Consider the following 16,868-nt stretch of genomic DNA (forward strand, 5'->3'; position numbering starts at 1 on the left):
CTCAGTTCTATGTAAGAATCAGAAGTACTAAACAGACTCCCATTAAAGCAAAACAAATGAGACAGATCAAGTGTGAGGTGAGAATGAATAAAAGGGAAGAATTGTCCAACTTGGATGAATTCTCCTCTACTGACCATGCTGTTGTCAAATGCTTATAGAAATCAAAGTCCAGACCAGCCATTATGTTCTTATAGTTTAACTGGGCTAAACGTTAAGGAGATGAACTGCTTACGTCAAGTAACACTGCTTTATTTCTAAGTTTTACCTGACTGGCAGTTACTTGCTGATTCACTACTCACCACTTAATACTTCTGGTCTGAAAAGTTGAACTGCTTTTTCAAAGATTATAATTTATTTGCAGGTTGTCACAGTACAGTAACCAATGAGGTGTTTAGCTTAGATGTCAGAATTCTTTAGCAGGGCTGTAAAATGGTAGTTTTTATGCCTTTAAAAAAGTCTACAGAGATTTAGAAAAATGCCTTTTTCCCCTAAAAGGGGGAAATTTCATGTCATACAGTTTACAGGATAAAAAAACATACATGAAGCCATCTGGATCAAAAGGGAGATGGAAATATATATACCTGTATCTGAAGTGAAGGAGTAGTCTAAAAGATTACAAACCAGCTATCAAAGAAAATCCAAAAATTGAAACAAAGTTCACTACTACTATGAAATTCTAGAAAGCTTTAAGAAAAAATGTTGGAAAAGAGATGGAAAAACTAAATTTTAGGAGCCTAAAAACTTCAATTAGAAGCAAGTTAAACTGATCTTACTCTAAGAAATGCGTATTTGCACGACCCCAAAGTGAGTTTATTAGCTTTGTTTTCACAGGGATCTCCCCTGACCAGGAAGGGCAACTGTGTCCCTGCAGTGGAGTGTGGTTTCCGAACCACTGGACCACTGGGGAAGTATCAGAAGCAACTTTATTTGGAAACAAAACAAAACAAAAAGACAGGCAGATGTTCCGAATTTTTGAAAATGCAAAAAGTTCCAACATAATGAAAACTACTCTGTCAAGGATGAAACATTCTATCAAGTAAAATAGTAGATCACTGTGTATTACAGTTAAGTTTCCAAAGTGATACTGTTGCTTGTCAAAACGTCTATGTACAAAAATTTTACAGCTTTCAACTACTCATCTCAAAACTACAAAGTAATCTATCTTCTGAGTTTCAATGAGTGGGAGAAAAATAGCCGGAAATCCTACAACTCACTGGTAAGATAGTGAGCCAGTTTTTTGGCAGTTACTATTAAAAGCCACTGTATTACTTCATACATAGTGTCATTGTTCGGTCACTAAGTCATGTCCGACTCTCTGTGACCCCGTGGAATGCAGCATGCCAGTCTCCCCTGTCATGGATCATAGCCTTGTCGTGGAAGGGCACTCAACGAAACTATGAAATATGCCATGCAGGGCCACCCAAGACAGACGGGTCACAGTGAAGAGTTCTGACAAAGCGTGGTCCACCAGAGGAGGGAATGGCAAACCACTCCGGCATTCTTGCCACAAGGACCCCATGGACAGTATGAAAAGTAATATTAATACATATTACAGTTCTCTAAAATGAACCTAGGTAAGAAGCAATATTTGGGTAATGTTTTAGGTCTGTCAATGAGAGATACCTAATTCGGTATAAAAATTTTATACAGATTATCTGACTCATATCTTACTAGTCAGAAATTTTAAAGAACCAGAATAAAATTCTCTATTTGATTTTGCAAAATGATATATATTTGAGAACTCAGAACAGGTTTGCTGTACATATTTTCATTCTGTATCAATTACATGCTTCAAAAATTAAATCAAGTTTTTAGATGCAACTCTTAAGATAACCATAGTATAGCCCCTAGGAAGCTGTTTAAACAAATAGTGTCAAGGTTTAACAGAGAGCCTGCTAGTTTCCCCAAGGTGTATTCTAGGTGACATAAAAATGTATCACTTCTGTGATAGAACTACTTCCTTTTTGCATGAGTTAGGAAAATACCAGGGCTGAAACAAAAGCAGTTTTTTCTTTTTTAATTTTAGGACATCTTGAAACTTTTAATATGGTAATAACATGCCTGTGAAACCTCCAGGAAGGAAACAAAGTAGCATTTCCATACTTGCTAAAGACCTGTTTTGTGTTCCTCAGAATATCCTTTGGTAAATATAATCGAACAAGAAAGAATTAACATTTTCTCTAAGGCCCACATTGTCAGCAAGACATAGATCACCTCAGGTCCTTCCAGCCTCAATTTCGCAGGACTGAAAAGTTAACCTGGGACCTCCCTGGTGGTCCAGTGGTTCAGAACCCACCTGCCGATGGAGGGGACAAGGGTTCGATCCCTGGTCTGGGAAGATCCCACATGTTGTGGGACAGTTAAGTCTGTGCGCCACGGCTACTGAAGCCCGAGTGCTGCAGGGCCTGTGCTTTGCAACAGGAGGAGCCCCCGCGATGAGAAGCCCCGCACAACACGACTGGAGAGGCGACCCCGCTCTCTGCAGCCAGAGAGCAGGCACAGAGACTCAGTGCAGCAAAAAAATCATTTAATACAGCATTTAATTTTAAAAAATTTAAAAAAACTGAAGATTAATTTAGGAATGAGATTATTAGGTATATCCTTCTCCTTTCTATAAATAATCTGCATAAATTGTACTATTCTATTTAGTAAAATCAATCAGTACTCCTTTCTTTATGGTATAGGAAACTTCCAGAGTCTCCCTTTTCCCTGCATGCCTGGGTCCCCATTTATTATCTTTGATGACATACATGTAGAGGCTACTGGCCGACGCCCGTGTCCTCCATGCTGTGACTACCCACCGGTGCACCCGACAAGCACAGCGGGAAGGCCGGCCCCTGGACACTGTGGGGGTGCCTACAGCCACTGAAACGGTCTCGGGTCTGTTTCTATTTCACACAACAACCAAGCTGTTTTTTAGGGGATCAAGGCAGACATCTGATGTTAACACAGGATGTTAAGGGCAGAACCACCGCCAAGAGCGAATCCAACTGGCCAGTGGATCCACACTGGAGGAAAAAGGACGACGCTCAGAGGGTACACTCTGGGGCTGGTGGAGACGCAGGCTAGAAGCACGGTACCTGATCTAACAAACGTGCTGAAAGCTTCAGAAATGCTACTAAGGGTACTCGGAGGCATTCCTGAATTTGGGGAACACGTTGAGAGGCCCTATGATACTTGGAGCCCAAGTGACTACTTGTCTTATGTAATTCTCCTTAGATCAATGAAACAGATATACTTTTCAAAACCCAAAATAGAAGTACTTTAAAGACAGGCTAACAGTGCAACATTCCTAAAAAATATATTTAAAATACCGTACTCGGCAAAGTGTGATACTCAACAAAGGTGATACATTTTGGATTGGAATTTTACACTAATTAAAACTCTCCGGGATTTCCTTGGTGGGCCAGGGGTTAAGACGCATGCTTCCAACACAAGGGGTGTGGCTTTGATCCTTGGTTGGTGAACTAAGATCCCACGTGCCACAAGGTGCAGCAAAAAAAGAAAAAAAATTTTATTTAAAAAACAAAACCAAGTAACTTCTTCCCTCAAAAGACAGAGTGAAATGACTTATATAAAGAGCCCCAATACAGGTCAGAACTCTTTAAAATTTCATGGATGTGTTCAAATTGTAAGTTTTTTACACGGACTGTGGCTGTTAGCTTTATTCCCAGAGAGCAGGTTACAGATGCTCCTAGGTCTTCTCCACGGCCGTCATCCGCACAGGCCGACGGCTCTGTTCCCCGCATCCCGCTCCCACTGACACACGGTCTGGGCTGCGGAGCGTGGGGAAGGGCAGCAGCGCCAGCCGGGCGCCCTGCGTCGTGTACCTGATCATACAGGAAACGTTTCCACACTTCCTCACTAAGAAGGAGGTCTCTCTAGGTTTTCCACAGACATCCTTTATTGGTTAAGCACATTTCCTGCTACTTGACATCTAAGATCATAGATACAGCTCAGTCACCTGCATCCAGAATGAGTGAGCAAAGATCCTTTCTTCCTTATAACAGAAGCTGTGGTTTTCTTCCAGCAACAGCAGAAGCAGCTTACGCTTACTGAAGCCTTACCATCTAAGCGTTCCCTCTTTTACAGATGAGGAAACTGAAACTGAGGAAATGAATTTCCCCAAACAGAAAGAAAAGAGGAAGAGTTGGAGTTTGAAAGCAGGCTGAGTTGATGCCAGAGTCAAGCTCTTCACCACTGCTGACCGTCCCGTAATGACTCACAACAACCCAGAAAGGTCCTTCTGGCCCCAAAGCAGCACTGGTCTGCATCTAAGTCTGGCTTTCCAGGGATTCCGTCCTGCGTGAACACAGCACGACTGGACCACAGGTTATGTAAGAGATCCTATGGTCATCAAAGCGGGATGAATCAGCAGGGGAAACAGAGAGGCAGGATTAAATGAGATAAGAATTTAATTCACATTATACAGCGTTTCAAAGTTTTGAGAAGCTGTTTCTCCAAGGATATCTATGTGACTGATAAATACTTGAAAACAGGCAGAAAATCAAGGAAGTCTAGACCACACCAAGAAAACAGCAGGTCAGCACAGATAACACATGAAATAATTTAAGTTTCAGGAAGTCAGTGTGTTTAATCCGGGAAAGAAAAGCTTAATGTACACTGTCACTCTGTTCACCATCCAACCCGCCCCACACACACCCGTGCATATTACACACACAGTGGGGGTGTCGCCACACACACACATATATATTACATACACAGGGGGTGTAACCCCACACATACACATGTACATATTACACACACAGTGGGGGTGTCACCACACACACACGTACATATTACATAGACGGTGGGTGGGTACTGAGTGGAGTCAGAGACAAAGCGGAACAGCCCTACCCTGTATTTCTCCAGAAAGTCAAGTCACTCAAAAATATTCTAAGAAAAATGCCACCCAACTGGCCACACTGTGCCCCTTCCCAGGACTGCCCCACATGTGGTGACTGACTGGCATGTGTACACAGCCCCAGACCTGGGTCAGCTGGAGCTCCGGAGGGGGGCAAGGCTGGGCTGGGCCTGCCAGGCGGCCCGACGGCCTGACGGCTCCCTTCCGCATGCAGGTGCGGCCCCCTCGGGCACGTCCGAATCCCCTCTCTGCATGCTAAACTGTCCGCACCTGCTTTCCAGAGCACCTGCCCACCAAAGGACTCACAAAGGAACCGACAGCCCCATCAGAGTCACAGGCCCCTTGGCTGAAACATCAGAGACAGCCGCCACTTGTGGTAACTCCACTTCGTGCAAAACAGCGTGGGGGGACACAGGCAGCCTCACCCAGAAAGCAGTGCTAGCGTGCCATCCAGTAATGTAAAAGCCAAGAGAACGTGATTTCAGCACATGCACGAAATGATCATGCTTGCACATCGTTCGCTCTGCAGAAAAGGCAGAATCCACGATTCCACTCTCTGGAAACGCTGTTTTAAGAACACGAGTACGCTAATCAAAGTTCTAGGCAATGTAATTACTTTCAATTAGTAACTCCTCTTCATTCTCTTACAACCACTATTCACTTTTCAATCTACGTCTGTTCAGACCCTATTTCAGCAACTGATGTCCTCAGGAGAAGGAGGAAGTCTGGGCAGAGACAGTCAAAGAGCGTCACACGAAGACAGAGGCAGAGACAGGACTGCTGTGCCTGCAAACTGAGAAACGCCCGAGTGCCAAGGAAGTCCCAGAGGCTAGGAGAGGGGCACGCAGCGGGTCCTCCCGCAGAATCTCCAGGAGCCAACCCTGCCGACGACAGGGGACTGCTGACTCCAGGACCGAGCGGGAACGTCTGTGGTTCGCAGCCGCCGGGGCGTGGGGGCCCTATTTCAGCTGTGCTAGGAAGCCACACAGCACGTCTGCGGCACGGCCCACCCTACGAGTGACTCCAGCTGCGTTCCTTCTCCTGCAACTTTGATCCTGGTAAAAGAGGTCCAGGGAGGCGACGGGGGAGCCTGGGAAGCATGCCATCTTCACGTTCAGAGAGGGGTCACCTAATCCAGGGTTGTTCAAACATTTCTCCAAGTGGTAGAAAGTAAAAGTGAGAGTTGCTCGGTCGTGTCTGACTCTTTGTGACCCCGTGGACTATACAGTCCATGGGATTCTCCAGGCCAGAACACTGCAGTGGATAGCCTTTCCCTTCTCCAGGGGAATCTTCCCAACCCAGGGATCGAACCCAGGCAGGTCTCCCGCATTGCAGGCGGATTCTTCACCACGTGAACTATCACGTGGTAGAACCCAGGACTAAACCTGAGAGGGCTGAAGCGGCACAGGAGAGGGAGGGCGGGGGGGCCTGCCTGTCACCCCACCCGCTGCCTCACGCAGGAAGTCACCTGGGCTCTCCAAGAATTCTTCTACCCATTCATTCATTCCGCAAACGTTTGAGCCCCTACGTTGTGCAGATCCTGCCTTCACAGCATCAACCGGCACTGAGTTCAGCAAACCTCCTCATCTTATGGGTTAGGAAACTGAAGCGTGCCCTCAAGGTGCCGGGTCAGGATCGGGGTCACTGTGGGCCCAGGCCCAAAGCTGTGTCCTCTCCGCCATTACCCTTCACCCCTCATCTGACTTGCAGCCTTGCCAGCATACGATTTTGAAGTCACAGACAAGCCTTTTTACTTCGCATCTAGCACATCCTTCTTTTTATTAATCTTATTTGGCTGTGCTGGGTCTTCACTGTCGCACCCAGGCTTTCTCTAAGTTGAGGCAAGGGCTCCTCTCTAGCTGCGGTGCACAGGTTTCTCACTGCAGTGGCTTCTCTTGTTGCAGAAGAGGCTCTAGGGCTATGGCTTAGGTGATTGTGGAGAACAGGCTTAGCTGGTCCAAGGCATGTGCAATCTTCCTGGACCAGGGATCAAACCTGTGTCCCCTGTGTTGGCAGGCAGATTCTTACCCCACCTCCCCCCAGCATCTCTTTCTTAATCATGGTTTCTGGATACGGTTCCCTGTCCCCACAGGTCTGGAGGCATCTTGAGAAGCTGGGAGACCTGAGGCCCGAGCCAGAGAGAAAGCGAGATGGGCCCTGTTCCAATGCAGCCGTATAGACGGCAGGGCACTGCCTGAGCCCTTTCAAGGGTACGGCCGGCCTGCACAGGCAGGGCCCACATATGTTCCACTTAAGACACGTTTCGGTCCTGTGACAGTGTCTATCACGTGGTCAGTGAAAAAGCTTTGAGACATTGTTCTTAGATTTGCACATGTGCTTTTCTGAAAACAAGAGAATGAAATCCAGGGGGAAAAAAGTATAACATCTAAGAGCAAAAACATTCGCCTGATATAAGTTGTCGTTTAGTTGCTAAGTCATGTTGGACTCTGCGACCCCATGGACTGTAGCACACTGGGCCTCCCTGTCTTTCACCATCTCCCGGAGTTTGCTCAAACTCATGTTAATTGAGTTAGCGATGCCACCCAACCATCTCATCCTCTGTTGCCCCCTTCTCCTCCTACCCTCAATCTTTCCCCAAATCAGGATCTTTTCCAATGAACTGGCTCTTTGCATCAGGTGGCCAAAATATTGGAGCTGAAGCATCAGTCCTTGAATATTCAGAGTTGATTTCTTCTGGATTGACTGGTTTGATCTCCTGGCAGTCCAAGGGGCTTTCAAGAGTCTTCTCCAGCACCACAGTTTGAAAGCATCAATTTTTCGGCTCTCAGCCTTCTTTAGGGTCCAACTCTCACATCCATACAGGACTACTGGAAAAACTATACGGCTGTCTAGGTTTGTCAATAACTTTCCTTCCAAGGAGCAAGTGTCTTTTAATTTCATGGCTGAAGTCACCGTCCACAGTGATTCTGGAGCCCAAGAAAATAAAATCTGTCACTGCTTCCACTTTTTCCCCATCTGTTTGCCACGAATTTATGGGACCAGATGACATAATCTTAGTTTTTTGAATGTTGAGATTCACGCCGGCTTTTTCACTCTCCTCTTTCATCCTCATCAAGAGGCTCTTTAGTTTCTCTTCACTTTCTGCCATTAGAGTGGTATCATCTGTATATCCGAGGTTGTTGACATTTCTCCTGGCAATCTTGATTCCCGCTTGTGAGTCATCCAGCCTGGCATTTTGCATGATGTACTCTGTATACAAGTTAAATAAACAGGGTGCCAGCACACAGCTTTTGACGTACTCCTCTCCCAATTTTGAACCAGTCCGTTGTTCCATGTCCGGTTCTAACTGTTGCTTCTTATCCTGCATACAGGTCTCTCAGGAGACAGGTAAGGTGGTCTGGTATTCCCATCTTTAAGAAATTTCCACAGTTTGTCATGATCTACACAGTCAAAGGCTTTAGCGCAGTCAGTGAAACAGGTGTTTTTCTGGAATTCCCTTGCTTTCTCTATGAACCAATGGATGTTGGCAATTTGATCTCTGATTCCTCTGCCTTTTCTAAACCCAGCCTGTTCATATGGAAGCTCTCGGTTCACAAACTGTTGAAACCTAGCTTGAAAGATTTTGAATATAACCTTACTAACACGTGAAATGAGTGCAATTGTGCGGTAGTTTGAACATCCTTTGGCACTGCCCTTCTTCAGGACTGGGATGAAAAGTGACCTTTCCCAGTCCTGTGGCCACTGCCAAGTTTCCCAAATTTGCTGGCATATTCAGTGCAGTACTTTCAAAGCATCATCTTTTAGGATTTGAAATAGCTCAGCTGGAATTCTATCACTTCCACTAGCTGTGTTTGTAGTGATGCTTCCTAAGGCCCACTTGACTTCACAATCCAGGATGTCTGGCTCTAGGTGAGTGACCTCACCATCGTGGTTATTTGGGTCATTAAGACCTTTCTTGTATAATTCTTCCTGTATTCTTGCCACCTCTTCTTAACCTCTTCTGTTTCTGTTAGGTCCTTACTGTTTCTGTCCTTTATTATACCCGTCTTTGCATGAGGTTCCCTTGATACCTCCAATTTTCTTGAAGAGATCTCTGGTCTTTCCCATCCTATTATTTTCCTCCATTTCTTTGCACTGTTCATTAAGAAGGCTTTCTTATCTCTCCTTGCTATTCTCTAGAACTCTGCATTCAGTTGGGTATATCTTTCCCTTTCTCTCCTGCCTTTTGCTTCTCTTTTCTCAACTATCTGTAAAGCCTCCTCAGTTCAGTTCAATTCAGTTGCTCAGTTGTGTCTGACTCCTCCTCAGACCACCACTTTACCTTCTTACATATTTTTTTCCTTTGGGATGGCTGTGGTCACTGCCTCCTGTACAGTGTTACGAGCCAGGCTCCTCCGTCCATGGAATTCTCCAGGCAAGAACACTGGAGTGGGTTGCCACTCCCTTCTCCAGGGGATCTTCCCAACCCAAGGACTGAACCCAGGTCTCCTGCATTTGTTGGCAGATTCTTTACTCTCCGAGTCACCAGGGAAGCCTGGTACACTTACTGACATACTAAACAGAAGCCCCTGAGCGGCACCGGGAGGTCCTCAGACCGCCTGCCGCCAGTGAAGGCCCAGGCAAGCTCCGCAGCTCCGGAGCCCTGGGCAGGCCAGAAGTGGATGGGGGGTGGGGGTGGGGGCGGGGGGGAATCACGCGGAGGAGGTACCAACCACCTGAGCTACCTGTAAACCAGAAAACCAAATTAGAGGTTTAGGTAGCAGACGGTAACATGGTAGCAAGGTTCACTCCGGGGCTGAGAATAGGAAAAGGAAGGCAGCAAATTCTCACGGTCGTTTCATCAGGGGAAGGTTGCAAGATGAGAAGAAGCCTTGGGAGCAAGGCTTTGAGGGTTACAGTGACTTGCCTGCGTGAACTGCGTCCAGTCTTCTGAATGTGGGCTCCTCCCTACTGCCGAAGGCCGCGTCCGCAGAGGCTATAACTCTTGTGGAAAAGGCTGCGTTCTTGTCCTGATGAGACTCACTTAAAACACAAAACAAAACAGGGTAGGGAGAGAGCCCACTCGACAGCCCAGCTCCAAGCCTTGCTCGCTCCTGGAATCATGCCCGGCTGGGACAGGGGGTCAGGCCGCCCTGCCCTCTGGCACTTTTCTTTCCCTCGAGCTGCAGAGACTACAACCATGCCCGCCCCCACCCCGCCCATCCTCTGCCCTGGCCTCACTGGCACTTCTCTATTTACACTCACTTCCTCCTTCAGCACCATCCAGCAGCAAAACCCGAGTCACACAAATGTAATTTACAAGTTCCTAGTAGCCATATTAAAGAAGAAAAACAGATGAAATCCATTTTTAGAATATATTTATAACTCAACAGACCCCAAATATTATCACTCCAAATATAATCAAGGTAAAAGTCATTAGCGGCCTATTTTACGTTCTTTTCCCCCATACTAAGTCTTTGAAATCTGGTGCATATTTGACACAGAGCATCTCAAGTCAATCTAGCCCCATTTCATGCGCTCCAAAGCCGTAAGTGGCTCAGGCGGCTACCTTACTGAACGGCCAGGCCTAGCTGATCTCCACTCCCACGACTGTAAACACGTCTACAACGAGATCACTCCACACTTCCTCTCACCTCCTCCTCCTCTCTCTTGAATCCCAAAATTATACAGCCATCAAGCTACTGGACAGGTGTCTAATCGGTATCTCAACTCACAACGTCTCTTAAAAATCAAATTAAAAAAAAAACAACAACAACAAATTCTTCACCACCACCACCAGCATCCTTGCCATGACCTTCCCAACATCAATCAAGGGCAAGTCCATGCTCCTGCTGCTCAAGCCAAAGGCTCTGGAATCAGCCTTGACTCCTCCGGTCCCTCTCACATTCCTCATCCGACCCATCAGCCAGTCCCCCCCGGTCCCACCTTCATGATGACCCAGGATGGGGGTCTTCCCCTTGCTCTGCGTTCCCGAGCGTCGCTCTGCCTCTCAGACGGCTCCCCATCTGTCTCCCTCGTTTCTCCCAGGTCTCTGCTCGAGCGTCTTCTCACCAGAGAGCCGTTCCCTGTCCACCCTAAACACACAGCACCCCTCTGGCCTACGTCTTCACGTGGCCCGTGTGTCCATCTGCTGACTCTCCCCCACCCCCACCCACCGGCACAGGACCGTGTAGGGGGCCATGGGTGGTCAGACAGCCCCCCGAGACCGCCTGCCGTGGGGGGTCCAGCTGACGCCAGCCTCCGGCCGCAGCACCTGCAGCGTCACCGGGCCAAGACGTCAGGCCACGTGTCCCTCGGGGGGCTCGCTCCCAGCAGTGCTGACCAGGAGGGGGTGCCAGCCCTCGTCTTCCAACCAAGCCCGAAGCCTGGCCAAGGCTGCCTCCGGACTGCCCAGCCCTCTGCCACCTCTTCTTCCTGCGTGAGCAGGATAGCGCCGGGTGGAAGCCTAGGGCTCCTCCCAGCACCCCTGCCCCCTCCCTCGTCCCCTCGTGAACGTCTCCCACACGTCTAACCATCTTGGCATCTACGCCTGGGACACTGTGAGCGCAGCCAAGTACTGTGGAAACAAATGGATCTCCAGGAACAGCCGGCCGTGGAAAGGACGTCCATTTTTAAGATACAAAGAAAGACGGTGGGGCTCCTGCTCGGCCATGCATTGTGTGTTAACTTTCCCGAAGTGTCCTGAGACCTCTGGGCTCCAGCTTCCTCATCTGTAAAATGAAGACACCACCACCTCTCTCAAGAGCTGTCAGGAGGAGTACAACAAGATAGTTCACCTAAGGTCCCCAACAAGAGGCCTCACGTGGAGGAAGTGCTTTAACAAGCGTGAGCCCACTCTCCTCTGTAGCTGCTTCTAAGAATCCCTCACCTTCCTACTTCTCCACCCACTCTGACCACTTGTCAACTAAATAAAGCCCCAAATGACCCTAAGCACCCTCAGCACTATCACCCTCAGTGACAGACTTTAATTTTTTAGACTCCAAAATCACTGCAGATGGTGACTGCAGCCATGAAATAAAAAGATGTTTGCTCCTTGGAAGAAAAGCTATAACCGATCTAGACATCATATTAAAAAGAAGAGACATTACTTTGCTGACAAAAGTCCGTCTACTTGAAGCTATTGTTTTTCCAGTAGTCATGTATGGATGTGAGAGTTGGACTATAAAGAAAGCTGAGCGCCGAAGAATTGATGCTTTTGAACTGTGGTTTTGGAAAAGACTCTCTAGAATCCCTTGGACTGCAAGGAGATTCAACCAGTCAATCCTAAAGGACATCAGTCCTGAATATTCACCGGAAGGACTGATGCTGAAGCTGAAACTCCAATACTTTGGCCACCTGATTCGAGGAACTGACTCACTAGAAAAGACTCTGATGCTGGGAAAGATTGAAGGCAGGAGGAGAGGGGACGACAGAGGATGAGATGGTTGGATGGCATCACCGACTTGATGGACATGAATTTGAGCAAGCTCTGGGAGTTGGTGATGGACAGGGAGGCCTATGCTGCAGTCCACGGGGTCACAAACAGTCAGACACAACTGAGCGACTGAAGTGAACTGAACCCTCAGGACTACCTCAAAGAAGAAAATGCCCAGGCTAATGTCTAAAATTATTAAACTAATAAAGACACCAAGAAAATGTTTAATATGATCATTTAATTGATCATATTAACATGATCATAATCATTAATACTATAATTATAATTATTAACATGATCATAATCATTAATATTATCAATGATAATTTAAAGAAATTAGAAACTTGCTGGTTAGTTTTTATTTTTTTAGGCTGCCTAAAGGGGGTTTCTCAAGAAAGTTCACCAAAACATTATGTACAAAAATGTTCGCTGTGTTACAATAACAACTTGGAAGCCCACTCCATCAACTAAATTCTGGCACATCCACACCACAGAAAACTGGGCACATCAAAGAAAACACAGTGAAGCAGATCTATACAAACGGTAAAGATACAGATGCTGACACGGAAAGCACTCCAGACACAAAGTGCTTGTTTACACAGGACACTCTCCACTATGACTCCACGAGTTACAAGTCCATAATTTTTTTTCTATGACCTCCAAGAAGTTTATCAGTCATTTCTCAAGATGAGTGCAGGATGGGGGGGAGTGAAAGAGGAGATTTTCTAATCAACTTAAAGTTACCGCTTTTTTAGATTTAACATGCACTTTTAAAAAAATAGGCTTAAAAAAATAAATAAACAGGTTTTAAAAGAGTTGCCCGTATTCAAGACAGGGGCTTCCCAGGTGGCTCAGTGAGTAAAGAATCCATCTGCAAGGCAGGATAAGCAGGAGACGTAGGTTCGATCCCTGGGTCAGGAAGATCTGGAGGAAGGCACGGCAACCCACTCCAGTATTCCTGCCCGGAGAATCCCATGGACAGGGGAGCCTGGTGGGCTCCAGTCCATGGGGCCGCACAGAGTCGGACACGACTGAGTGAGTGAGCACACACGCATATTCAAAATTAGGTTAGTGGGTTGGTGTAAATTATTTGTTTTTGCTTACGTACTTTTGTTTTAAAGCTTATTTACCCTCAAGTTTATTATTAATTTTGAATACAGCAATTTTTAAAATGTTACCTTTATATTTGTTTCATTAAATTGGTATGGGGTGGGGGGAAGAGTAGAAAACACCACTAACGTAATAGGTTAAAATACAATATATAGAGAGAGAGTATATTATGTATCAAGCACAGTAAGTACTTTTCCATACATATTTATCTGCTCATAAAAAAAAAATACAAAATACAGTGATAGTTTTAATAAATTAAGTTTTATATCTCATTAAAATAAGAAACAGCTTTGATGATACTAACAAAAAATTAACAACATGATCAGTGATCATTATCTATGGTGGCAATCAAAGGAAGTAGTGGCAAGTCACCACCACCACCACCAAATAAAGGACCACAAATGCATCTATTCAATTTCAACTTTCTCCTGGTGACATTCTGTCAATGTGTAAAAATAACTGAATCACTATATTGTGCTACCAAACCTAATCCAGTTTTGTAAGTCGATTATACTTCAATGAAGTATTGTTTTTAACTTTCTCACCATTAAAATATTCAAGGAAGATGCTAATGAGGAGCAAAAGGTTATCAGACACCTAAGAAAAGGCTAGTAACTGAAGGAAAAAAAATAATAATAATAATAAAGAGCTTGACTAAATGCCCAAACTTGGGCAAACAATTTTGAAATAGTTCTGTCCTGGCTATTAAGATACCACAGGTACTTTGGGAAATGTAATTGGGCTAGAAAGCAAGTCCTGGCCTGGTCTTGCTTCCTGTCACATAACCACATACATATACACACATGTACACACACACACAGCCCGCACTCACAGAGCTCACATCCTTTCATTGCCCCGTTAACCAAGAACACAGACACGAAGCAACATGAGCGCACGCAGTTCTGCAGTGATTAATCTTCCACACTGTCCCACTGCTCTCAGTTCCAACTCATGCCGGGTTCATCCCCTGGGGTAGGCCCAGCGCCCTCAATTCTCTGGGGCGGAGTTTAAGAGAGACTGATTACGAACGTATAGATCTCCAATGATTTTTTTTTTTTAAAGCTCATAATCATAAATAAGGTCAATGTAAGTAAAGTAGCAATCGACACACACTCTTATGTGGCTGCAAGTTTAGGGAATTTCATATTATGTTAGAATCAAAGATACCACGCTGGATACAACCGGTCAATCAGTAACACGTATAATCTTAAAAACAGTAACTAAACGTTTAATTAAAAGTTCCAGAATTACAGCTGGTTTTCAGCACCAAGCTTCTCCCTCTCCAGCCTGGGAGCAAGACTGCTGAGCAGATATAGGTAGAGACAGAGAACTATGAAGAAGGCCTGGGGACAGGAAAAAGCCTCAGAGATGAGGTCAGAAACAAATTTCAAGTCATTACCGATACTGCATAAGGAGGCCTGCCCTCTGGATCAGTGGTTAAGAAGCTGCCTGTCAGCTCAGGGGCTGTGGATTCAACCCCTGGTCTGCGTAGAGTCCACACGCTGAGGGGCGGATAGACCCGGGCACCACACCGACCACAGCCGCAGTCCTGGAGCCCCCGCTCCGCAGCAGGAGGAGCCCCCGCAGTGAGACGCCTGGGCACTGCGGCTGGGGTGCCCTCACGCGCTGCCACCAGATACAACCCTCGCGCAGCGACGAGACCCTGCGCAGCCGGAAAGGAGAATAAATAAAAATGAGAAACGTGTATGTAAGACTCTACTGCCAGATTAAAACAAAAACACGTGTTTTACTAAAAATCAACAGAGGAGAAAACGTGACTATCCATTTTCCACTTTCTTAAGCTCACTTACAGAAAGACTTCCTTGTCTTCAGAATAATTCCGGACCAACACCATGCATCTGCTTGTGCCAAAGCTCCCTCCAACCCAACACTCACTTTTTTGCTTATTCCCAAAACCAATGAAAGAGTGAAGGTGGGGAGAGCAGATGATTCTTCTTTTTCCTTTACACAGGAGCCAGAAATAAATCTGGGAACACGGTTACAGTAACCAACGTATACACTCAATCGACACACCTACCCAACCACTAGCGTTCCCTACACCTGCTTCAATTAACAGCTAAAGGCTCCACTCCCTGAGCACCGACTACGTGCTGGGCCCTGGTCATGTGGATCCACGAAGCTCAAACATACAGCCATTCCAACCCCACTCCCCCTCTGCCAACTTCAGAGAACGCAGACTGCTCGAGTTAATTCAACCAAGCATTTAAACCAGTAAGAACTGTGTGCAAGACTGTATTACACACTAGAGAGAGAGTAAGCAATGGTCAAGAATTTCCTCTTTCCTTAAGGAGTTTATAATCCATGAAACAAATAAACTAAAAAGTCAGAAAGAAAAAAACAGCTGAGTGGGGGCAGCCTCAAGCACCGTGTGGGTGGAGAGTGAGGAGTTGATTCTGAAAGTCAGAGGAAGCTTCTTTCATAGAAGCAGCGGCGCTGAAGTCAAGCCTTTGGTATTACGGATTCTGCTAAGAAGGAAAAAAACGCAGAAAAGCCATTCCAGAGTAAAGAAGTCGGACAAATAACCACGGAAGTGGCCAGAGGTCTAAGTGTTGAAATACCAGGTGGTGAGAGATGAAGCTAAAAGTTACAATGATGCCAGATGGCACAGGTCTCCATGATTTCCTAACCCTTTAACACTGATTCTCAGCTGGCCAGGAGGTGATGCCTCCAAGATGAAAATCTTCGTGGGAGTAAGCCTACCGACAGAACTAGGTCATAACCCTCAGGTGTGATGGAATGGAGGGAAATGTTGAGAACCTCTGCTATATACCTGGGGCGGGGTTGGGGGGGGCAGGTTTGATATGATCTGATTTTACATATTGAATAATTCTGGTAACAGAACACAGGACTCGAGAAAGGGAGGCCAGTCAGCAGGCCTACCTACAGGAACAACCTCCACAAGGACAGACAAGAGCCAGGGTGGGCAGGGGCAGAGGAACTGCTGGGGGAAGGAAAAAAAAAAAAGGTTGATGGAAAAGACACATGGAGGCAGACTTGGTAAAAATCTCGCCAAGAAAAGGAAGACCCAGAAAGTGTCCAGCCTGGGGGCGAGGAGGACGAACGCTCTGTGAGGTTATGCCATCCTTCTTACCGTTTATCTGGACGAGGGCGCACAGCACACAAGGAACAGCCACTTTAAGTGACCCCGGAAAGCAAAAATAGCACAGACTTCTCACAAAAGAAAGAAAGAGAAGTTCAAGAGAGATTTAACTAACTTGCCCACAGTGACCCAGGGGTGAGGGATGAGCCAAGACACAAACCTGAGTCTTCCAAATCCGGACCTGACGGACTTTAAACAAGCACCCTCAAAAGCAGTTTACTTTTTATGAGTATAAAAATCTCCAAAAAATAAACCCACCAAAAATGTTTTAAACAAAAAGCTGGTAATCTGCTGGGAATGCAATTATATTTCAAAGGTAAGAAATGTTTTAAAAAGTGTGCTCTGATCCCCTCCCCAAGAGACTGACTCCAGTCAGCAGTGTTGGCTTGTGAACCCTA

At 46.1% G+C, this 16,868-nt stretch overlaps 1 protein-coding gene and 1 long non-coding RNA gene across 21 annotated transcripts in view; one reads left to right on the forward strand and one right to left on the reverse strand.

The window, feature by feature from the left end:
* Positions 1-16,868, reverse strand: part of KIAA0232 (KIAA0232 ortholog) — an 80,745-nt gene that overhangs the window by 60,499 nt on the left and 3,378 nt on the right. For 5 of the 20 annotated variants that reach the window (XR_014080528.1, XM_081583426.1, XM_081583070.1 and 2 more), the window contains exon 2: positions 9,732-9,847. The exons of 14 other annotated variants lie outside the window; for them this stretch is intronic. The gene's annotated coding sequence lies outside the window, so the exon portion shown is untranslated. Of the gene's footprint in view, positions 1-9,731; positions 9,848-11,337; positions 11,536-16,868 lie in introns of all 20 variants that reach the window. One more of the 20 variants, XM_081583519.1, reaches the window with a different exon arrangement.
* On the forward strand, positions 1,318-6,055 carry LOC145543484 (uncharacterized). The gene is made up of 2 exons (XR_014080741.1): positions 1,318-1,574; positions 4,093-6,055. It is a non-coding gene; the product is annotated as an uncharacterized LOC145543484 (long non-coding RNA).

This window comes from Giraffa tippelskirchi, chromosome 1 (assembly GCF_054371585.1).
Source record: "Giraffa tippelskirchi isolate mGirTip1 chromosome 1, T2T-mGirTip1v1.2.pri, whole genome shotgun sequence".
Classification (NCBI taxonomy): Eukaryota; Metazoa; Chordata; class Mammalia; order Artiodactyla; family Giraffidae; genus Giraffa; species Giraffa tippelskirchi.